At 49.0% G+C, this 24664-nt stretch overlaps 1 protein-coding gene across 1 annotated transcript in view; it reads left to right on the forward strand.

Moving 5' to 3' along the window:
• Positions 1-17863: 17863 nt before the first annotated feature.
• Positions 17864-24664, forward strand: part of SEC24D (SEC24 homolog D, COPII coat complex component) — a 337918-nt gene continuing 331117 nt past the window's right edge. Inside the window, exon 1 of the mRNA XM_029613783.1 lies at positions 17864-17885. The gene's annotated coding sequence lies outside the window, so the exon portion shown is untranslated. The remainder of the gene's footprint in view (positions 17886-24664) is intronic.

Genomic DNA, 24664 nt, shown 5'->3' on the forward strand with positions numbered 1-24664 from the left:
GCCGCCGCCACCACTACCATGATCTTTGTGAAGGTCCGAGGTGCGGTCGCCAAACTGAAGGGAAGCGCCTTGAACTGAAAGTGTTGACCTAGAATCTTGAAGCGAAGCTTGCACATTCCCATCCTGCCGGTGAGCCGGCAGGATGGGAATGTGCAAGTATGCTTCCGAGAGGTCCAGTGAAGCGAGGAATTCTCCCTTGTGCACCGCGGCAATCACTGATCGAAGAGTCTCCATGCAGAACCGGGTGACCCTGAGGGCCTTGTTTACCTCCTTCAAGTCCAGGATGGGGCGAAAGGAACCGTCCTTTTTGGGAACGATGAAGTAAATGGAATAGTGGCCCAAGCCCACCTCGTCGAAGGGGACGGGAACGATGGCCCCTATTTCCTGCAGCCGGTCTAGTGTTGAACCGCTATCCTCTTGAGATCCGAACCGCAGGGGGAGAAGATGAACCGGTCCCTCGGGGGGGCGGACAAATTCCAAGGCGTAACCGTCTCTTATGGTGTCCAGCACCCACTGGTCCGTGGAGATAACTGCCACTCCTCGTGGAAGTCCATGAGGCGGCCTCCGATCCAGGGAGGTGAGAAGTGGGCTCCTTTGGCATCATTGGGATGACTTTGTGGGCGGAATTCCCTGCCCTGGACCCTCTCTCGCGGGCCTCCGCCCACGAAAGGAACGAGACCAAGGCTGGGATCTTGTCTGCTGCGTCCGGGAAGCGGACTGCCGGTAAGACCTATAACGTCGCTGTGCCCTGGCCCTGGTTCTGCCGGAAGAAAATGATCTGAAGGAACGCTGTCTATCCTCCGGCAGCCGATGCACCGAATTTTCCCCCAGTGACTTGATGATCTGATCCAGGTCCTCTCCAAATAAGAACTTCCCCCGAAAGGGGAGGGAACCAAGGCTCGACTTGGAGGAAGCATCCGCTGCCCAGTTGAGAAGCCACAAGAGCAGTCGGGCTGCTACAACCGAAACCATGGACCGCGCCATTACGCGAAAGAGATCATACAGGGCGTCCGCTCCGTATGCTATGGCAGATTCCAGCCGGTCCGCCTGGGCGGCCTCTTCGGGGGGCAATTCCTGAGAGGTGAGAAGCTGCTGTACCCAGAGTAAGCTGGCCCTTTGCGTGAGCGAACTGCACATCACGGCCCGCATACCTAGGGCGGAGACTTCGAAGACCCTCTTGAGGAAGGTTTCTAGTTTACGGTCCTGCGTATTCCGCAGGGCCATTCCCCCCGTGACCGGGATGGTCGTCCTCTTGGTCACTGCCGACACCGCTGAATCCACCTTGGGCACCTTGATAAGATCCCAAAAAATCCTCAGGGAGCGGGTATAGCTTTTCCATGGCGCGTGTGACTTTCAAGGACGCCTCGGAAGTGTCCCACTCCCTGGTGAGAAGCTGTAGGAAGGACTCATGGATAGGGAAAGCTCTTGCCCTAGGACGTAGGGCGGCAAGTACTGGATCCCCTTTGCGAGACGAGGTGGTTACGGCAGGAGCCACAGGGATCGGCGGATCTGGAGGTGGGTCGAGGTCCAGCTCCTGAATAATATGGTGGATGAGTTCATCCAGCTCTTCTTTTTGAAAAATCCGTAGGGCTCGAGGGTCGTCCCCCTCCGTATGTCCATCCGGATGCGCCTCCGGGGGTTCCGGGGAGACGTCTCTCACCGGCGAAGCCGCCCCCGTGGTACGCCGGGGTGGCACGGGAGAGGGACCCGGCAGGGATCCAGGCGTAACGGACGAGGCGGTGAGACCAACGGCAAGTTTAGGAACCTTGGGGGGGGGGGGGGCCCCCAGGGGATTCGGCGCCTGCGCTCCCATACCCTGCAAATAGGCCATGTGCATTGCCAGAATAAAATCAGGTGAGAAAAACGGAGAGCTGATTGGAATCCCTGGGGGGGGACCGTCCTGGGAGCCCCGGTCGGGCAAACCCCCCGCCGGGGGCAAAGCCTGTTGAGAGCCAGTGCCACCAATCCTGTCTGCATCTGGGAGCGAGTCCGTCTCACGCTGACCCCCTAAAATGGCCGCCGTTCCCGCCAAAGGCGGCGTCGTGGCCGGCCCGCGCCGCCCGGGCTGAGGAGGAGGCAGGTCCGAAATCGCACCGGAGGACTGCAGGGTGCCTTCCCCGTCGGGGAAGCACCGCTCACAAAGCCCCTCCCTCAGAAATTGATTCCCCGGCTCGCCGCAGGCCTCACACCTCGAGGACCGCGGCATGTCAGCACCGGGAAAAAAGCCTCGGGGGGGGGGGGGCCAAAAACGAGCTAGTGCCGTGGGGGGGCCTGGAAATGGCCCTAACAACCCGCCGAAGGGGTCCAGGAACTGCGGGGGAAAACCCCCGTTTCAGTTGAGCACACACCCGCGGGCGGAGCTTGCGAACCGCGGGACCCACAAACGACGCGTGGAGCGGCCGGAACCACCGGCATCCACGGGGCACCACCAAAAAGAAGCAAACCTGTGGAGAAAGAAACTCAAAAAACTTCCACTTACCCCAACGGAAGAGGAAAGGATTACAGAATAGAGAAGGCAGAGCCACAGACACACGCCTCCTCAAAAATTGAAAACTTTTTTTTTTTTTAAACTTTAAGGATCCAAAATGAAGAGAAACATAAGACAGGGAAATACTGTGGAGAAAAAGAAAGAAATAACTAAAAATGAAGAAACCCTGTCAATCTGGGGGAGCTAGTGGATCCCCCCGCTCACATCTGCTGGAGTCAGAAGAATACTGAGCTCCAGCAGAGGGTGCACTACTCTATATGCTGACGCTCTCAAACTCTGTTCTGACTCCATCTGCTGGAGTCAAAAGAATACTGAGCTCCAGCAGAGGGTGCACTACTCTATATGCTGACGCTCTCAAACTCTGTTCTGACTCCATCTGCTGGTCGGGGGATATAACCCACTGTCTGGACTGATCCAGGTATGTACAGGGAACATCCTCTACACTAATCTGTCTCCCTTAATAGAAATATTTTCTACTCTGCCAACTATCTCGAACACCATAGTTGCCAGCGATTTCAATCTTCACATGGATGTGTTATCCCTCTCTACCGTTGTACATCTTTATTAGGATTCCATGTCTGGTCTAGGCTGGAAACAAATAATAACAGCACCAACGTATAAGCATGGTCATATTTTTTACCTTACTTTTATCAATACCACCATTATTTTACCCTCCTCACTAAGGGGCAGATTTTATAAATCTGCGCACACGCATACTTTTGTTCGCGCACCAGGCGCGAACAAGAGTACGCGGGATTTCAATAGATACGTGCATAGCCGCGCGTATCCATTAATATCCGGGGTTGGCGTGCGCAAGACTGCCCAAAATAGGCAGCCTGCACGCACCGAGCCGCGCAGCCTGCCTCCGTTCCCTCCCCCCACCTTCCCCTCCCTTCCCCTACCTAACCCACCTCCCCAGCCCTATCTAAACCCCCTCCCTACCTCTGTCGTGAAAGTTACGCCTGCTCGAGGCAGGTGTAACTTTGCGCGCGCCGGGCCGGCTGCCGCACGCCATGTTCCGGTCCAGGGGCTGGTCCGGAGGCCTTGGCCACGCCCCCGGGCCGAAACCACGCCCGCGGCCCCGCCCCGGATGACGCGCTGGCCGCGTCACGCCCCTGACACGCCCCCTGACACTCCCCTGATGACGCGCGGATCCCGACACGCCCCCCCAGGAAAGCCCCAGGAGGAGCGATTTCCTGCCGCGAATCGTTTTCCGTACGGAAAATGGCGCCGGCAGGAGATCGACTGCAGGAGGTCGTTCAGCGGGGGTCCGGAACCCTCACTGAACGACCTCCTGCAGTCGATCTCCTGCCGGCGCCATTTTCCGTACGGAAAACGATTCGCGGCAGGAAATCACTCCTTGACCCCCGCTGGACCCCCAGGAACTTTTGGCCAGCTTGGGGGGGCCTCCTGACCCCCACAAGACTTGCCAAAAGTCCAGCGGGGGTCCGGAACGACCTCCTGCGTCGAATCGTTTTGGTCTATGGCCGCCGCCATTTTGCGGCGGCCATTTTGCAAAATGGCGCCGGCTGAAGACTACACGATTTAGTGTGCCGGTTTTCCTACTCTCCCCCTTCCCCCGATTTAGCTACGGACCGCCGCTACGGAGGTAATTTAAGCTATGGACCGCTGCTACGGACCCCTAGGTAATTTAAGGCATTTGGGGGGGGATTTAATTTAAAGGGTCGGGGTGGGTTTTAGGGGGTTTTAGTGTGCCGTGTTTTAGTGTGCCGCTGGACCCCCAGGTAATTTAAGGCATTTGGGGGGGGGGGTTTGGAAGGGTGGGGGATTTAATTTAAAGGGTCGGGGGTGGGTTTTAGGGTGTTTTAGTGTGCCGGTTTTCCTGCCCTCCCCCTTCCCCCGATTTACGATTTTTTGACGATAAATCGGGGGAATTGGTATTGTATCGTGGCCCTAACGATTTTTGACGATTTAAAATATATCGGACGATATTTTAAATCGTCAAAAAACGATTCACAACCCTAATAAATAAGCATCGTTTAGTATGATGTTAACACTATTGCTTTCTAACCTTCCATTAAATGACACAGATAAGACAGTTTCACAATGGGACAATATAATATCCGAGGTAATGGATACCATTGTTCCGATTAGGATGATAACACCTGTTCGCAGTTATTGTGCCCCCTGGTATTCTGAATCATTAAAAACCATGCAAATAAATACTAAGACAACATGAGCGTCGATGGCAAAAAAAAAAACTATTCCTGAAAGGAAAGAAGCCTTTATGGCTTTCCTGTCAAAATACAGGAAAGCGACTGATAAAACACCTCAACATTTAAAAAAAAAAAAAAAAAAGAAGAAAAACATCAGAAACTGGGAAGTGAAGGGCGAGGAGAGAATGCGATCGGGAAACCCGCCCCCCGACGTCATCACCACCACCCGTTAAAAGGTGCGAAACCACCGGGCGCCTGCGCAGATGGAGGCCACCCACCACCACCAGGCACCCTGCAACACCTCAACATTTAAAAAAAAAGAAGAAAAACATCAGGAACTGGGAAGTGGAGGGCGAGGAGAGAACGCGATCGGGAGACCCGCCCCCCCCCCCGACGTCAACGCCACCAGCGCAGGACTGTTAAACGGTGTGAAACCACTGGGCGTCGCGCGCCGAAGGGGCGCAACAAAGGGGCATTCCCCTTTGTGCACCCCTTAGTGCAATCCGTACTGCTAGCGCTAATTATACTTATAAAAATTATACACTTATAAATTATACACTCTAATTATACACTTATAAAAGCTCATAAATAAAATAAAATAAAAATAAACAAATAATCTTTGCAAACGGATGTCTCTCTATGTTAACATTCATTTTAACCTGTTTGTAACCTTCCTATCGGGTCTATCCTGTTGATTATCACGGAACATACTGGGCGGTTTATTAACTCGTAGTCCTCTAGGAGTGCGTTTAAAGCAACAATAATCCAGCAACGTAGATGCATGGAGAGAGCTTCTTATTAAACTCTTACTGATACTGATTGTCTGTTCCCATTTCTTAATAAAATCATCAAAAACTTCATCTTGCTTAAAGAAAGGTTCAGAAGGCAGAAGATCATTCAGTTCACCATCTGTGAAACTCAATACTTCTTTCCACGGTGAAAAAGACATGGCCCTCAGAAGGGATGGTCCAAGAAAACAAAGAGGTAGGCGATCTATGATAACCATCAGGAAAACACAAAAGAATAGATGTCTGGATCTTTTCCAATACTTTATTGATGCAGAGACGTATCCATAAAAATTGCCCATAAATCAATGCATTCTGTTTCTTTATTTGCAAAAAAGTCTATAACGAAATATGAAAAATTTAAACACGATGAAGGAGATTATAAAAATAATAGAGTTTATTCCTGGCAGTACTCAAATAAACAAAATTATAATAAACAGAAGCAAGATCATGTGAGCAATGTTGATAATAGAATTTACAATAAGGATGAAAGGAATGAAAAAAGGCAACAAGACAGCCCTAATTTAGACAGGAACGCCAAACGCGTACGTAGTAGCACTGATCCAGACATTGATACATCAGCATCTCTTTTTACCACAATTAATAAGGAAGGACCGCTTACAAGGGTAAAGGAAATTGGTAAATTCTGGAGAAGAGATTCAGTAAAAGATCAAGGGAGAGATCTAGTGATAGATGAACCCATTGTAAATAAACCATCTACTTCTTTTTTCAGAAGGAGGGGGTAGTGGAGGGGGAAGGGGAGAGGGAGAGGGAGGAGAGGAAGTTACAACAATCGGTTCCAAACGAATCAGGATCGGAGGTTTCAGTATTGAATAAGAACAGAATAATCAATTTGTCTTCAAGAGCTCTAGATGAGAAAGAGGTTAATATATTGAATAAAGGGTTATCATTTATCCCTACCCCATCCTATAACTCCTTTCGCACCAGGGTCGAGCTTTTTAAATTTATTCGTAAACTTAAAATTGTAGACTTTTTTGCAAATAAACAGAATGCATTGATTTATGGGCAATTTTTATGGATACGTCTCTGCATCAATAAAGTATTGGAAAAGATCCAGGCATCTATTCTTTTGTGTTTTCCTGACGGTTATCATAGATCGCCTACCTCTTTGTTTTCTTGGATCACACACGCGCCTACACATGCGAACCCTGCAGTGGAACCTGAAACACCAGTGGAAACAACATACGCAACCACTCACCTGGAAGGTCTCACTAACAAAAGCCATGACCTCAGAACTCGACTGGTGGATAAGAGGACGCACCCTGACAAGGGGGGCACCTTTCACACTCCTACCGCACATTGCAGTCCTCACCATGGATGCCTCCCGCAAAGGATGGGGGGCTCACCTCGATCACTTTCAGACCCAAGGTCTCTGGACTCAGCAGGAACAATGCTTCCAAATCAATCTCCTAGAGTTACGGGCAATACGTTATGCGCTACGCACCTTTCTACCCCAACTTCAAGGTCACAGGGTCATGGTTTACACCGACAACCAAGTGGCTATGTTTTACATCAACAAACAAGGGGGCTCGGGATCCTGGGCCCTATGCTGAGAAGCCCTCACCATCTGGATGTGGGCATGCAGCCACTCCATTCACTTGCAGGCCACATACATCCCAGGGATTGCCAACACTCGAGCAGACAGGTTGAGTCACATGTTTCACCCACACGAGTGGGCTCTTCAGCCAGAAATGACGGAAACCATATTCCTCAAATGGGGGCGACCGACAATCGACCTGTTTGCCACCAAATACAACAGGAAGGTGACTCATTTTTGCTCAGTGTGGCCCAGCCCACTACGCGTTCCTCATACCATGGACGGAACCGTTAATGTACGCCTTCCCTCCCATTCCACTGATCACACGCACGTTGCAAAAATGCATGTTAGATGCAACGCAGCTCATATTGATAGCGCCGGCATGGCCTCGTCAACCGTGGTACACATATCTCCTCCTGTTGTCCACGGAACCACCGTTTCGATTGCCACCTCGTGCAGATCTTCTCTCACAAGAACACGGCACCCTACTTCATCCACTGCACTCCTCCCTACACCTAACAGCTTGGAAGTTGAACGTCTCCTTCTCTCAGAGCAGGGACTCTCTCTCATAGTTCAGGAAGTGATCCTTGCATCACGGAAACCATCTACACGCCGTAACTATCAATTCAAATGGAAACGCTATGCGACCTGGTGTGCATCCGAACGTACTGACCCATTGTCCTCCGACACGTCTCCTTGATTATCTTCATACATTATACCAGGAAGGGCTGGCCACGGCTTCTGTTCGCATTCACCTGAGTGCGATTGCTGCCTTCCACAGGCTACAGAAAGGACAGCCTATTTCCCTACACCCGATGGTTTCCCGTTTCCTCCGGGGCCTCTCACATCTTCGCCCTCCGATTTCTAAACCTCCGGTTCCTCGGAACCTAAACTTGGTTTTGGAGCAACTGATGAAGTCACTGTTTGAACCACTAGATTCAGCTCATGTCAAGTACCTCACATGGAAGGTAGTCTTCCTGACTGCCATCACGTCAGCTCGTCGAGTCAGTGAACTACAGGCGCTGGTACACTACAGCCTGTACCTCCAATTTTACCACCACAAAGTGCTGTTGCAAATGTATTCTTCCTTTCTTCCAAAGGTGGTCTCTTCGATCCACCTGAATCAATCCATCGAGTTACCAACGTTCTGCCCAAAACCTCATGCCACAGAAAGAGAAAAACTCCTTCACACGTTGGACCTTAGGTTTTTGAATCGCCCAGTATCGACCAGGTTTTTGCGATATCCCTATTTTTTGGCCAATGATGCCCAATTTCGGGAATTTTTACGGGACAAATGGGCAGATTATGCAGCTCTAAATCAGGCTCACAAAGATCAACTGGCTTTGTTCTAGTACACCGCGAAAGTGGTGTTGCGCCGCGATATCATCTCTTACGTTTCACACCGCCAGAAGGTCATTAATCAGTGTATTTTAATGCTTAGCGCTCAGCTGCGTAAGGCTCAGGCTCAGTTGGCCGCTTCAGGGATGGAACAAGCTCGTGCTACCTATTTATCCCAACAATATGCTTTGAATTCTCTTCTGCACCAATGAGAGAAAAAGAGTTTTATGTATTATCAGTTCCATCTCTATCAGTATAGTAATAAGGCGGGGAAGATGATGTCGAATCTGATTAGGTCCACCCAAGCGAGCATGTTTATTCCAGCGCTGTGCACTTCCCCTGGCACAGTGGAATGAGATACTCCCTCTATTTTAAAATGTTTTCAGGATTTTTACGCGACCTTATATACTTCTGAGGGGAGGCATGCGGAGGCCTGTGACAGGTTCTGTTCCCAGCTCCTTCTTCCTTGTTTAACAAGGGAACAACGGGAGATGCTTAATTCACCCATAGCGGAGGAGGAAGTTCGCCTTGCTATTAAGCGATCTCACTGCTTCAAAGCCCCAGGACCCGATGGGTTCACAGCGGAATTTTTTAAGCTCCTTGTGGATCAGATAGACTGCCCTCTGACCTCGGTGTTCTCAGAGTTGGTAAGTCGTGGCTCTTTCCCAGTTAACACTAATTTAGCGCTTATCTCCCTTATACCCAAGGCAGGTAAGGACCCACTCTTGCCTGAAACCTACCGCCCCATATCTTTACTTAACTTCGATCAGAAATTGTTGGTCAAGATATTGGCAGAGAGGCTAGCGGCCATTCTTCCCACTCTTACAGGTGATCACCAGGTCGGGTTTATCCGCCAGCGTTATGCTCTCAGTAACATACGTCGAGTATTGACCGCTATGGCTATGTGTCAGCAAACATCTAGTCCCTATTTGGCCATTAGTTTCGATGCCGAGAAGGCCTTTGAGAGTGGAGTGGCGCTATTTATTTTATATTTTGAGTAAAATGGGGGTTTTTTCCAGGCTATTCAGTTATTGTACACTGCTCCGCAAGCTGTAGTACTCGCGAATGGGGCACAGTCGGAACCCTTTTTGGTGATGAGAGGTATGAGGCAGGGGTGTCCTTTATCCCCCTTGCTGTTTTTCCTACAATTGGAACCTCTCTTACTTGCTGTTCAACACCGACGGGAGATTCGGGGCATACGTTCTGGCATTAACACTTTCAAATGTGTGGCCTTTGCAGATGATCTTCTAGTTTTTATCACAGATCCTCTGACCTCTATGCCCCCGTTGCTGTGGTTTATTTGGAGCATTGGTGTCTTCTCCGGGTTACGGTTAAATGAGTCTAAGTCCTCTGCATTAGCGTTCCCTGCTACTTTGAAGGACCACTGGCCCAGTTCATTTCCCCTGCAATGGGCTGGGGATAGTCTTCAATATCTAGGAGTGTTTCTCCCCTCGAATCCAGAGCAGGTGTATCAGGCAAATATCCCGACACTCTGATTACCTGGCGCAGCTTGCCGCTTTCTCTAGGTGGGCAGGTAAACTTATTTAAAATGACCATCCTGCCGAAATGGCTTTATCTTTTGCAAACACAAAATCTTGTAGGACCCTTACTCCTAGAGTCAGTATTAAAAGCAGACTCTCATATGGTATAGGGTCACTTTGCTTTATTTAATTCCACTATATTTTGTTCATTTTTATGTCTTTTTGTTCAAATAAAACCAATCTCTTGGACTTGCTGACGAACTACAGGTTATGACACACTCATGCCAACTAACGTAGTACGTTCTGAAGCAATGCTGAAATGTCAAGTCACAATCACAGATAAATTCAAACCATGATACTCATCGCAAAATCGCATCCAAATCCCAGTCCCGACATGATCGTGTTTCGGACCCCAAGGTCCTACTTCAGGGGAATGACTTCTTCCAAGCTTCTTGTCTGTGACATCCACAAAAGTCTATTTTTCTTCCATCAGCATGGTTTCAAATGGCTATTCCTGCATCCATTTCTTCTAATGCGGTCTGCATTCAGACTCGCACAAGAGATTGGTTTTATTTGAACAAAAAGACATAAAAAATGAACAAAATATAGTGGAATGAAATAAAGCAAAGTGACCCTATACAATCTGAGACTCTGCTTTTAATACTGACTCTAGGAGTAAGGGTCCTACAAGATCTAATGGCTAGTTGACATGATATAAAAAAGATACCAGTTTAACCATTGATTAGATTTTGTGTTTACAAATAGAGGTTTACTGGAATACACAGTTGTGTGTTTGTGGGTGTTGTTTGTGATTAATATTTTATCTTTTGCAAAACATGCCAGTCTTATTGAAGAGGAAGGATCTCGCCCAGCTGGATGGTGCTCTTCGTCAATTTATTGGGGGGGGGGGGGGAAATCCCGGCTTAGCCGTCCTGGTTAAAAACACGCTGAGGTGCGGGGGGACTGGGGGTGCCGGATTTGGCACTATATAATTTAGCCTGCAACATGAGGGTTATCCGTGATTGGCTTTTGGGTAAATCATTTTACACCCTCATACCTGATGTCACTCATAGCTCTTACTTATGTTTTGCGGTCGGGGCCTGCGTTATCTCCCGTCCTTTTTAATCCGCACTGCGCTTGTCAGACCCATCCGACAATCGTGGTTGCGGTTGACTAAGTTATTGCAGGTGCCTGCCTTATGTGCTCACTTCCTTCCGATAATAGGTAATGTTGAATTCACCCCAGGGACTCAGTCTTGTAGTTTTCCAGTGTGGGCATCCCAAACTATTGGGACAGTTGATGAAGCAGGATGGGGAGACTTGTCTCTGCAGGAGTTCCGCGACTTATATAATCTGGGGGTGGCACATGTTTTTCCCTATATGCAGATTCGACATTATCTTAGTGCACTCCCTGATGTCTCTAAACATTCCTTGGTGTTTCATACTCTGGACAAAGTGTTTCATTTTGAGCGTGATATGGTTCCTTCTTTGTCTAATTACTATAAATATGTGCACCAGCAGGTACAGGTTGATATTTGTTCCATCCTAGGGGATCGCTGGAACAGGGATGGGGAATTTACTGTTACACAGTCTATAATGCGGGTGTGTTTTGGTACATAGCCAGGATCTCTTCCAGTATGTATTATCGGGAGTTACAATTTAAATTTTTGAGTCATGTGCATGTGTCACCCCAGGTGGCGCATCACTTGACCATAGCGTCCTTGGTTCTGTGTGCCTGCTGTAATCATACCACTGGCACTCTATCACACGTTTTCTGGGCATGTGTTTCAGTATATCGGTTTTGGTGCCGAATGGCAGATTACATGGCGGATCTGCTGGATGTAGCCTTTCCGATTATTCCCTTGTGGCTTTTATTTGGGTATATTTCTCCTATTCGGGTTCCAGATCCTGGCTCGCGCTTGTTCTTACAAAAAGCTTGTCTTGAAGGGAAGAAGGTGATTGTATCGGTCTGGAGGTCCCCAGACGCGCCGTCTTTCTGGGCTTGGAGAAACCACTTTCACGCTAAGATGAATATGGAATGTTTGGCGCCCCAGTGATCCCCGCGCTGGAGGCGGGCATTTCTCGCTGTTTGGAACTCGTATCTTCAAATGCTCCCACATCGGGTTGAAGCCTAGTAGTGAACGACTAATTTGCTGATTTCACCACTCTGCGAACTGTTGTTTTGATTGGGTATTGAATACTGTGGATTTACATTGTTCACCTGTATGGGTATTGGGGGGGGGGGGGGGGGGGGTCAGGGTGGGGTAGGGAGGGTTTAGGAGGGGGAACTGGTTATGGATGTTTTTTTGATGGAACAGGTAGGCTGAAGTTAGTTCAGGAACCCACCTTCCTCAGTGCTATATTTTCTTGCTGTGAAAAACCAATAAAAACCGTTTGTTCATAAACAGGCCTTTGAGAACTGGATGGTATACACCCCAGAGTTCTGAAGGAACTCAAAAATGAAATTTCAGACCTATTAGTAAAAATGTTTAACCTATCATTAAAATCATCCATTGTACCTGAAGACTGGAGGATAGCTAATGTAACCAGAATATTTAAAAAGGGCTCCAGGGGCGATCCGGGAAACTACAGACCGGTTAGCCTGACTTCAGTGCCAGGAAAAATAGTGGAAAATGTTCTAAACATCAAAATCACAGAACAAATAGAAAGACATGGTTTAATGGAATAAAGTCAGCATGGCTTTACCCAAGGCAAGTCTTGCCTCACAAATCTGCTTCACTTTTTTGAAGGAGTTAATAAACATGTGGATAAAGGTGAACTGGTAGATGTAGTGTACTTGAATTTTCAGAAGGCATTTGACAAAGTTCCTCATGAGAGGCTTCTAGGAAAAGTAAAAAGTCATGGGATAGGTGGCGATGTCCTTTCGTGGATTACAAACTGGCTAAAAGACAGGAAACAGAGAGTAGGATTAAATGGACAATTTTCTCAGTGGAAGGGAGTGGGCAGTGGAGTGCCTCAGGGATCTGTATTGGGACCCTTACTTTTCAATATATTTATAAATGATCTGGAAAGAAATACGACGAGTGAGGTAATCAAATTTGCAGATGATACAAAATTGTTCAGAGTAGTTAAATCACAAGCAGATTGTAATAAATTGCAGGAAGACCTTGTGAGACTGGAAAATTGGGCATCGAAATGGCAGGGAAAAATAACCCATGCTATAGTTACACAATGTTAGGTTCCATATTAGGTGCTACCACCCAAGAAAGAGATCTAGGCGTCATAGTGCTTAACACATTGAAATCGTCGGTTCAGTGTGCTGTGGCAGTCAAAAAATTAAACAGAATGTTGGGAATTATTAGAAAGGGAATAGTGAATAAAACAGAAAATGTCATAATGCCTCTGTATTGCTCCATAGTGAGACTGCACCTTGAATACTGTATACAATTCTGGTCGCCGCATCTCAAAAAATATATAATTGCGAAGGAGAAGGTACAGAGAAGGGCGACCAAAATGATAAACAGGATGGCACAACTCTATGAGGAAAGACTAAAGAGATTAGGACTGTTCAGCTTGGAGAAGAGACAGCTGAGGGAGGCTTTGATAGAAGTGTTTAAAATCATGAGAGGTCTAGAATGGGTAAATGTGAATAGGTTATTTGCTCTTTCGGATAATAGAAGGTCTAGGGGACATGCCATGAAGTTAGCAAGTAGCACATTTAAAACTAATCAGAGAAAGTTCTTTTTCACTCAACGCACAATTAAACTCTGGAATTAGTTGCAGGGTATGTGGTTAGTGCTGTTAATGTAGCTGGGTTTAAAAAAGGTTTGGATAAGTTCTTGGAGGAGAAGTCCATTACCTGCTATTAATCAAGTTGACTTAGAAAATGGCCACTTCTCTTACTAGCATCAGTAGCATAGGATAGACTTAGTTTTTGGGTACTTGCCAGGTACTTATAGCCTGGATTGGCCACTGTTGGAAACAGGATGCTAGGCTTGTTGGACCCTTGGTCTGACCCAGTATGGCATGTTCTTATGTTCTTAATTTCCTTACCCCCACTGCAGCTGAAGCAGAGAGCAATGTTGGCGCTGCATCAGAATTGTAGTATCAGGCTTTTTGGTTAAGCATTAAGCAAGTTATCCCCACGCTTTTGTGTTTTCCCACACTGTTCAGTTCAATGTCTTTGTTGGTTGTTGTCTGAATCCAATACCTCTTTTCCCCCTGCTGTTGAAGCAGCGAGCAATGATGAAGTTGCACCACATTTTGAAGGCTATTTGTTAGGAGTAGTATCCACCACACCAGAAAGTTAATCCTATGTGACAGCTTATTTGTTAAGGGTAGTATCTGCCACACCAGCAAGAGTCCCCCATGCCTTACTTCATTCCCCTCCCCCTTGCCTTTAGAGATCCACAGGGTAGATTTTAAAAGAAGCGTGCGCGCACATGTATGCCCGAATTTATAACATGCGTGTGTAGGCACGCACATATTATAAAATCTAAGATCGGCACGCGCAAGGGGGTGCACAATTGTGCACCTTGCGCGCACCGAGCCGCGCTACTGTTGTGTCCGTCGGTTCCCGACGCCCTCTCTCCACCCTCTTCACCCGCGGGAAGGTTGGCTGCCGTGGCGTTTCTCTGCCGAGGTCCTCCGGCGACCCCGGACCGGCTCCACGCTGCTGACTGCCAGGAGGCCTGGGGGCACATGCGCAGCCCGACTGAAGTACCGGCGATGGCGCGAACCTCGGGGCGTTCCCCGAAGATGACGTCACCCGCGACGGATATTTAAGGTCTTAGAATTTGCTAACACATCGAGTTAGCAAGGGATTTTACCTACGCTACTCTGCCTCCTCGGACTAACCAGGGGTACCTGCTCCTCGGGGGCCTCGCTCTCTCTCTCTCTTACTTTGCAGACTGCAGTCTGGAACCGGTACTCGCTCCTCGAGGGCCCTTGTTCCCGGACTTCTTCGAATTCACTTCTGCCTGGAGGTCAGCACTGCCTACTACATCTGTGAGTTACCATCGCTCCCTCAGAGCTTTCCCTGGAACCAGGTACTCGCTCCTCGAGGGCCTACTTCATTGCAGCTCCTGGGCTTCTATGAGACATTGTGTGAGTCTTACCATCTGGTTCTGTCCATGAACTCTGCTTATCCTGCCTACTCACTATATTTCAGTTTCTCTACAGCTCAGCCTCCAGGGATCGCTGTTCCAGTATCTGAGGGACTGCAGCCCAGCCGGGCACTTCCAGCTCACTACTGCCACCTCTGGTGGTTCAGTATACTGTCTAATAAAAGAACTAGTGTGTGTCTGTCTCCATACTCTGAGCCTGACCGGTGGTCCCTCTCGGGGTCTTCCCCGGGGGCGTGGTCATCTGCCACCGGTCCAAGGATCCACCCACAACTCTCCTAAATACTACAGATTGCTAACTCCTATCTGATTGCTTCTCCCATCAGATAGCGGTTTCAGAACAGATTGCTAACTCCAAACAGACTGTTAACTCCGAACAGAACAGCTACCTTCCTCCGTTCCCCCTAATCTAATCTTCCCACCCTTTCCCCTAACCTATCCCCCCCCAGCCCTACTCTAACCCCCCTGGCTCGTCTTTACCTTTTGTGCCTGCCTCTGGGCAGGTGCAAGTTGTGCGCGCCGGCAGCTTGCTGGCACACGATCCTCCGACGCAGCGGCAATGGCCACTATGTCAGAGGCCTCTGGCCCCGCCCCAGGAACGCCCCACCCTGCCCATGCCCCAGGACCGCCCCTTTGGTAAAGCCTCAGGACTTACACGCGTCCCGGGGCTTTAGGTCTGGCGCGCATAAGGCCGCTTACGCGCGTAACCCTTTTAAAACCAGCGCACAGTGTTTATCCCATGCCCTTTTGAAATCTTGCACCGTTTTTGTCTTCACCACCTCCTCCGGCAGGGCATTCCAGGCGTCCACCACCCTCTTTGTGAAGAAATATTTCCTAACATTGCTTCTGAGTTATCCTCCCTGGAGTTTCATTTCGTGATCCCTAGTTCTATTGGATTCATTCCAGCGGAAAAGTTCTGTTGTTGATTGTGCATCATTAAAACCTTTCAAGTATCTGAAGGTCTATATTATATCTCCTCTGCTCTTCCTCTCCCCAGGGTATACATATTTAGGTCCTTCAACCTCTCCTCATAAGTCATTTGATGGAGACCTCCCACCATTTTGGTTGCTCTTCTCTGGACCACCTCCAACCTCTGTCCCTTTTGAGATATGGTCTCCAGAACTGAACACAGCACTCCATGTGAGGCTTCACCAAGGATCTGTACAAGGGGATTATCACTTCCTTTTTCTTACTAGATATTTCTCTCTCTATGCAGCCCAGCATTCTTCTAGCTTTAGCTATTGCCTTGTCACATTGCTTCGCCATCTTTCGATCACTAGACACTATCACCCCAAGGTCTCTCTCCTAGTCTGTGCACAGCAGCACTTCACCCCCTATCGCATACAGTTCCTTTGGATTACCATGTCCCAGATGCATGACTCTGCATTTCTTGGCATTAAATCTCAGTTGCCATATGTTTCACCACTCTTCAAGCTTCCTTTAATCACGTCTCATCCTCTCCACTCCTTCTGGTGAGTTGACTCCGTTGCAGATCTTAGCATCATCTGCACCATGCTTTGATAACACCAAGTGTGTTATTACATCGATGATGCTGAGCCTTGATGTTATTTCAATTCCGGATGCACTGCTGACTCCATGGAGTAGTGTTTTTTCTATTTTCTTGACCCCGAGGATTCAGCCTGATAATTCTTCAAGGAGCTCCTGTTCTAATTTGGCATTGGGGAAGCCCCAAGAGGCTCCATTCTAGGAAGAGGACTGAATGCAGCTCTTGAGAGACTTCAGTAGTTCCTCCACTTTCAAGGACACACCATGAAACTTGTTAACAACCAGCAGATTCAAAACAGATTGTAGAAAGTACTTTTTCACTCGGGCACACTATCAAGCTGTGGGATCTGTTGCCAGAGGAGTTGGTGAGGGCAACAAGCATAGCGGGGTTTAAGAGGGGTTTGGCCAAGTTCCTAGAGGAAAGTCCAAAGCACATTATTAGCCAGATAAAGAAAGCAATTGGGTGAAACAGGAAATTAGATTTATTTTTATTTATCGAGTTTTATATACCGTCGTTCGGTTTCGTCATCACAACGGTTTACAAAGACTAACTTGATAGGATCCGTGACCCGGACTGGCTACTGTTGGAGACAGGATGTTGGGCTCAGTGGACCTTGATCTGACCCTGCGTGGTATCTTTTAGGTTCTTATATTGAGGACTCCAACCAGTTGCCCCGTTTGCCACCCCTTAAGGCTGGCATTGCTTAAAGCGCATGAGCAGGGTATGTGGGACGTTTCATTTGCCGTGAGGACTTTGGGGATGGGGGAAGAGGAGCCACACCATGCATGCTGACCCTGTTTTAATGTATATATTTTTTTATTTGTGTGTTTTAGTGTGTCAAAGATTATGTATGTATTGATGTGATCGGCCACGATCTGTGCACTGGTGGAATACAAAAGTTTTAAAATAAACATTTATTTCTTGATTGTACACTGTATTTCATACGCCTTTGCAAGCCGCCTCGAACCCTCCTTAAGGTCCAAAACAATAATAATAATAATAATAAAGACATCATGAGAATGAGCAATCACTAAAGAGTTAGCATAATGCCCAAGGAGCAGCCGCTGCCGAGAGATTCACTGAGGAGCCTCAGCACGGCCAGGCGGCGCGCGCTCTTCCCGCCCGGCCCGCCGCTGCTGACGTGTCCCCAAACGCCCCCCCCTCCCGCGCTCGGGGAGGGTTGTAAGGGACGCCGCGTGCTGCCCTCCTCCCTATACACGTCGGCAAAGGAGCGTGCTCCCCTGCCCAAGCCGCGCCCCCTCGCGCGCCCGTTCTCCGTACACGTCACCAGAGGGGCGTGCCTGCAGTCGCCAGCCCCGCCCCGCGTACCGCCGGCCCTGTGGGTGATGTGTGGAGAGGCGAGGCCGGGAGCGCGCCTGGACCAGCGTGTCAGCGGGCGCGAGCGCCGGCTCCTTGACGTGGCACTGAGCTGAGTGCCGGCCGGAGCGCGAAGAGGGGAGAGACGCAGGTAGGAGCGCCGGTGCAGTCACTGCCTTCCCCGGCAGTGCTCAGATGGCTTTTAACCTGTCCGCACTGCACGACGTGACAGCTTATCCCAGCAGTACGAGTCAGGTTGTCCTGGCTGGTGGCATTGGACATGGGTGCGCTTATTCTGCCAGAACAGGACATGGGTGCGCTTCTCCTGGCAGTATGTGCGAGCTTCTCTTAGCAGCACTGGATGTGGGTGCTCTGATCCTGGCAATATGTGTGAGAATGACCTGGCCTTACTGGAAATGGGTGTGCTTATTCTGCCAGAACAGGACATGGGTGCGCTTCTCCTGGCAGTATGTGTGAGCTTCTCTTAGCAGCACTGGATGTGGGTGCTCTGATCCTGGCAATATGTGTGAGAATGACCTGGCCTTACTGGAAATGGGTGTGCTTATTCTGCCAGAACAGGACATGGGTGCGCTTCTCCTGGCAGTATGTGCGAGCTTCTCTTAGCAGCACTGGATGTGGGTGCTGTGATCCTGGCAATATGTGTGAGAATGACCTGGCACTACTGGACATGGGTGCGCTTATTCTGTCAGTACAGGACATGGGTGCGCTTCTCCTGGCAGTATGTGTGAGCTTCTCTTAGCAGCACTGGATGTGGGTGCTCTGATCCTGGCAATATGTGTGAGAATGACCTGGCACTACTGGAAATTGGTGCGCTTCTCCTGGCAGTATGTGTGAGCTTCTCTTAGCAGCACTGGATGTGGGTGCTCTGATCCTGGCAATATGTGTGAGAATGACCTGGCACTACTGGAAATGGGTGCGCTTATTCTGTCAGTACAGGACATGGGTGCGCTTCTCCTGGCAGTATGTGTGAGCTTCTCTTAGCAGCACTGGATGTGGGTGCTCTGATCCTGGCAATATGTGTGAGAATGACCTGGCCTTACTGGAAATGGGTGCGCTTATTCTGTCAGTACAGGACATGGGTGCGCTTCTCCTGGCAGTATGTGTGAGCTTCTCTTAGCAGCACTGGATGTGGGTGCTCTGATCCTGGCAATATGTGTGAGAATGACCTGGCACCAATGGAAATGGGTGCGCTTCTCCTGGCAGTATGTGTGAGCTTCTCTTAGCAGCACTGGATGTGGGTGCTCTGATCCTGGCAATATGTGTGAGAATGACCTGGCCTTACTGGAAATGGGTGCGCTTATTCTGTCAGTACAGGACATGGGTGCGCTTATCCTGGCAGTATGTGTGAGCTTCTCTTAGCAGCACTGGATGTGGGTGCTCTGATCCTGGCAATATGTGTGAGAATGACCTGGCACTACTGGAAATGGGTGCGCTTATTCTGCCAGAACAGGACATGGGTGCGCTTCTCCTGGCAGTATGTGTGAGCTTCTCTTAGCAGCACTGGATGTGGGTTCTCTGATCCTGGCAATATGTGTGAGAATGACCTGGCACTACTGGACATGGGTGCTCTTATTCTATCAGTACTGGAAATGGGTGCGCTTCTCCTGGCAGTATGTGTGAGCTTCTCTTAGCAGCACTGGATGTGGGTGCTCTGATCCTGGCAATATGTGTGAGAATGACCTGGCACTACTGGACATGGGTGCGCTTCTCCTGGCAGTATGTGTGAGCTTCTCTTAGCAGGATCCTGGCAATATGTGTGAGAATGACCTGGCACTACTGGACATGGGTGCGCTTCTCCTGGCAGTATGTGTGAGCTTCTCTTAGCAGGATCCTGGCAATATGTGTGAGAATGACCTGGCACTACTGGACATGGGTGCGCTTCTCCTGGCAGTATGTGTGAGCTTCTCTTAGCAGCACTGGATGTGGGGGCTCTGATCCTGGCAATATATGTGAGAATGACCTGGCACTACTGGACATGGGTGCGCTTCTCCTGGCAGTATGTGTGAGCTTCTCTTAGCAGCACTGGATGTGGGTGCTGTGATCCTGGCAATATGTGTGAGAATGACCTGGCACTACTGGAAATGGGTGCGCTTATTCTGTCAGTACAGGACATGGGTGCGCTTCTCCTGGCAGTATCTGTGAGCTTCTCTTAGCAGCACTGGATGTGGGTGCTCTGATCCTGGCAATATGTGTGAGAATGACCTGGCACTACTGGACATGGGTGCGCTTCTCCGGGCAGTATGTGTGAGCTTCTCTTAGCAGCACTGGATGTGGGTGCTCTGATCCTGGCAATATGTGTGAGAATGACCTGGCACTACTGGACATGGGTGCGCTTCTCCTGGCAGTATGTGTGAGCTTCTCTTAGCAGGATCCTGGCAATATGTGTGAGAATGACCTGGCACTACTGGAAATGGGTGCGCTTCTCCTGGCAGTATGTGTGAGCTTCTCTTAGCAGCACTGGATGTGGGTGCTCTGATCCTGGCAATATGTGTGAGAATGACCTGGCACTACTGGAAATTGGTGTGCTTCTCCTGGCAGTATGTGTGAGCTTCTCTTAGCAGCACTGGATGTGGGTGCTCTGATCCTGGCAATATGTGTGAGAATGACCTGGCCTTACTGGAAATGGGTGCGCTTATTCTGTCAGTACAGGACATGGGTGCGCTTCTCCTGGCAGTATGTGTGAGCTTTTCGTAGCAGCACTGGATGTGGGTGCTCTGATCCTGGCAATATGTGTGAGAATGACCTGGCAGTACTGGCAATGGGAGCGCTTATTCTGTCAGTACAGGACATGGGTGCGCTTCTCCTGGCAGTATGTGTGAGCTTCTCTTAGCAGCACTGGATGTGGGTGCTCTGATCCTGGCAGTATATGTCAGCTTCTCTTAGCAGTACTGGACATGGGTGCGCTTATTCTGTCAGTACAGGACATGGATATGCTTCTCCTGGCAGTATGTGTGAGCTTCTCTTAGCAGCACTGAACATGGGTACGCGTCTCCTGGCAATATGTGTGAGCTTCTTTTGGCAGTACTGGACATGGGTAGGCATCTCCTAGTAGTATGTGTGAGCTTCTCAGCAATACTGGACATGGTGCGCTTATTATGTCCGTACAGGACATGGGTGCACTTATTCTGGCACTATGTGTGAGAATGACCAGGCAGTATTGGACATGGGTACGCTCCTCCTGGCAGTATGTGTGAGCTTCTCTTAGCAGTACTGGACATGGGTGCGCTTATCCTCGCAGTATGTGTGAGCTTCTCTTGGCAGTATTGGATATGGGTACGCTTCTCCTGGCAGAATGTGTGAGCTTCTCTTAGCAGTACTGGACATGGGTATGCGTCTCCTGGCAGTATGTGTGAGCTTCTCTTGTCAGTACTGGACATGGGTATGCGTCTCCTGGCAGTATGTGTGAGCTTCTCTTGGCAGTACTGGACATGGGTGTGCTTATTCTGTCAGTACAGGACATGGGAGCACTTATCCTGGCAGTATATGTGTGCTTCTCTTGGCACTATTGGACATGGGTACGCTTCTCCTGGCAGTATGTTTGATCTTCTCTTAGCAGTACTGGTCATGGATACGCTTATCCTGGCAGTATGTGTGAGCTTCTCTTGGCAGCACTGAACATGGGTAGGCTTATCCTGTCAGTATGCTTGAGCTTCTCTTAGCAGTACTGGACATGGGTGCGCTTATTCTGTCAGTACAGGACATGGATGTGCTTATCCTGGCAGTATGTGTGTGAATGATGTGGCAGTACTGGACATGGGTGCACTTCTCCTGTCAGTATGTGTGAGCTTCTCTTAGCAGTACTGGACATGGATACACTTATTCAGTCAGTTCAGGACATCGGTGCGCTTATCCTGGCAGTATGTGTGAGAATGACCTGGTAGTACTGGGCATGGGTGTGCTTCTCCTGGCAGTATATGTGAGCTTTTCTTGGAAGTATTGGAAATAGGTGCGCTTATCCTGGATGTATGTGTGAGCTTCTCTTGGCAGCACTAAACATGGGGAGGTTTATCCTGTCAGTATGTGTGAGCTTCTCCTGGCAGCACTGGACTTGAGTGTACTTCTACTGGCAGTATGTATGAGCTTCTCCTGACACCACTAGACATGGGTGTGCTTTTCTTGGCAGTATGTGTCAGCTTCTTTTGGCAGCACTGAGAGTAGGTGCGCTTATCTTGGTAGTATGTGTCAGCTTGTCTTGGCAGCACTGGGCATGGGTACGCTTATCTTGGCAGTATGTGTGAGCTTCTCTTGACAATACTGGCACGGGTGCGCTTTTGTAGGCAGTATGTGTGAGCTCTTGGAAGCACTGGGCATGGGTGTGCTTATCTTGTCAGTATGTGTGAGTGTCTTTTGGCAGCACTCTGCATGGGTGCGCTTATCGTGGCAGTACTGGACATGGGTGCGCTTACCTTGTCAGTATGTGTGAGTGTCTTTTGGCAGCACTTTGCATGGGTGTGCTTATCATGGCAGTACTGGCACTGGTGCGCTTATCTTGGCAATATGTGTGAGCATTTCTTGGCAGCACTGGGCATGGGTGCGCTTATCGTGGCAATATGTATGAGCGTTTCTTGGTAGCACTGTGCACAGGTGTGCTTATCTTGGCAATATGTGTGAGCGTTTCTTGGCAGCACTGTGCGTGGGTGCGCATATCTTGGCAATATGTGTGAGCATTTCTTGGCAGCACTGGGCATGGGTGCCCTTATCGTGGCAGTACTGGACATGGGTGCACTTATCTTGGCAATATGTGTGAGCGTTTCTTGGCAGCACTGTGCGTGGGTGCGCATATCTTGGCAATATGTGTGAGCATTTCTTGGCAGCACTGGGCATGGGTGCGCTTATCGTGGTGGTACTGGACATGAGTGCACTTATCTTGGCAATATGTGTGAGCATTTCTAGGCAGCACTGTGCATGGGTGCACTTATCTTGGCAATATGTGTGAGCGTTTCTTGGCAGCACTGTGCAGGGTGCACTTATCTTGGCAGTATGGGTGAGTGTTTCTTGGCAGCACTGTGCATGGGTGCACTTATCTTGGCAGAATGTGTGAGCTTCTCAGCAGTACTGGACACTGGTGTGCTTTTCTTGGCAGTATGTGTGAATTTCTCTTGGCAGCACTGGACATGGGTGCGCTTTCCTGGCAGTTTGTGTGAGGATGACCTGGCAGTACTGGGCATGGGTGCATTTATCCTGGCAGTATGTGTGAGCTTCTTTTGGCAGCTCTGGACACGGGAGTGCTTATTCTCACAGTATGTGTGAACTTCTCCTGTCAGCACTGGACATGGGTGCGCTTATCCTGGCAGTATGTTTGAGGTTGTCCTGGCAGTACTGGACAAGGGTGCACTGATCCTGGCATTATGTCTGAGCTTCTTTTAGCAGCACTGGACCTGAGTGCGCTTTTCCTGGATGTATGTGTGAGTTTGACTTGGCAGTACTGGACATGGGTGCGCTTACCATGACAATATGTGTGAGCATTTCCTGGTAGTACTGGACATGGGTGCGCTTACCATGACAATATGTGTGAGCATTTCCTGGTAGTACTGGACATGGGTGCGCTTACCATGACAATATGTGTGAGCATTTCCTGGTAGTATTGGACATGGGTGAACTTCTCCTGGCAGTACTGGACATGGGTGCGTTTATCCTGGCAGTATGTGTTTAGTTTCTCTTTGTAGTACTGGACATGGGTGTGCTTATCTTAGCAGTATACGCAAGCTTTTCCTGACAGTACGTGACATGGGTGCACTTACCTTTGCAGAATGTGTGAGCTTCTCCTGGAACTAATGGAAATGGGTGTGCTTATCCTGACTGTATGTGTGGGCTTCTACTGGCAGTATTGGACATAAGCTCTTATTATGGCAATATTGGACATAATCACGTATCCTGGTCATATCCATCAGCTTTTCCTTTCAACATATGAGCACTTATTCTATCAGTATTGGAAATGTATGTTTATTCTTAAACCGGCATGATGTGCTTCACGAATGTCGGTAAATAAAAGTTAATAAATAATAAATAAATAAATAAATATTCTGTTACCACTGGATGCGTAAGGTTATTCTGTCTGCATGTGCAGGCTTATATTACTAGTACTGGACATGTGAACTTATGTTATCCTTATATTTTTAAAAATATTAAATTTATTTACCGACATTTGATCTGAGATATCACACCGGTTTACATTCAGGTACTGCAGGTATTTCCCTATCCCCGGAGGGCTTACAATCTAAGTTTTGTACCTGAGGCAATGGAGGGTAAAGTGACTTGCCCAAGGTCACAAGGAGCGACAGCAGGACTCGAACCCTGGTCTCCTGGTTCGTATCCCATTGCTCTAACCCAGGACTCAAACCCTGGTCTGGTCTCCTGGTTCGTAGCCCCCTGCTCTAACCCAGGACTCAAACGCCGATCTCCTGGTTCGTAGCCCACTGCTCTAACCACTAGGCTATTCCTCCTCAGGGTAAGCAGTGATGAGAAACCCTTTTCTTAAGAGGTTCCTACAACTACTGATTTCTTATTTTTTTATTTCTTCAATTTGTAGACTACCCATCCAGCTAGAGATTTATATTACTATTTATCATTACTAAAGCACTACTAGGCATACGCAGAACCATACAGATACACGTAAAAGACAGTCCCTGCTCCATGGAGCTTACAAACTAATAGCAAGAGTCTAGGAGAAGTGTATTTATTGTAAAGCTGTAGTGTGCACTTAGCCAATATGCTTCAGCCATAGGCGCCACTACCCAAAGGATGCCACAGGCCCGTTGGTGTTGATGCCTCTCGCTGCCGTTGGGAGCAGAGCAGCTTCATTCGAGTCAACAGCATGACTGGCAAGCTCTGAGTAGGAGGAGAAGCATGGCAGCCCTGCTGGAATTGGCAGCATAGCCAGCGGGGTTGGAGTAAGAGGAGAACGAGTGC

Source organism: Rhinatrema bivittatum, chromosome 1, assembly GCF_901001135.1.
Source record: "Rhinatrema bivittatum chromosome 1, aRhiBiv1.1, whole genome shotgun sequence".
In the NCBI taxonomy this organism is placed as follows: Eukaryota; Metazoa; Chordata; class Amphibia; order Gymnophiona; family Rhinatrematidae; genus Rhinatrema; species Rhinatrema bivittatum.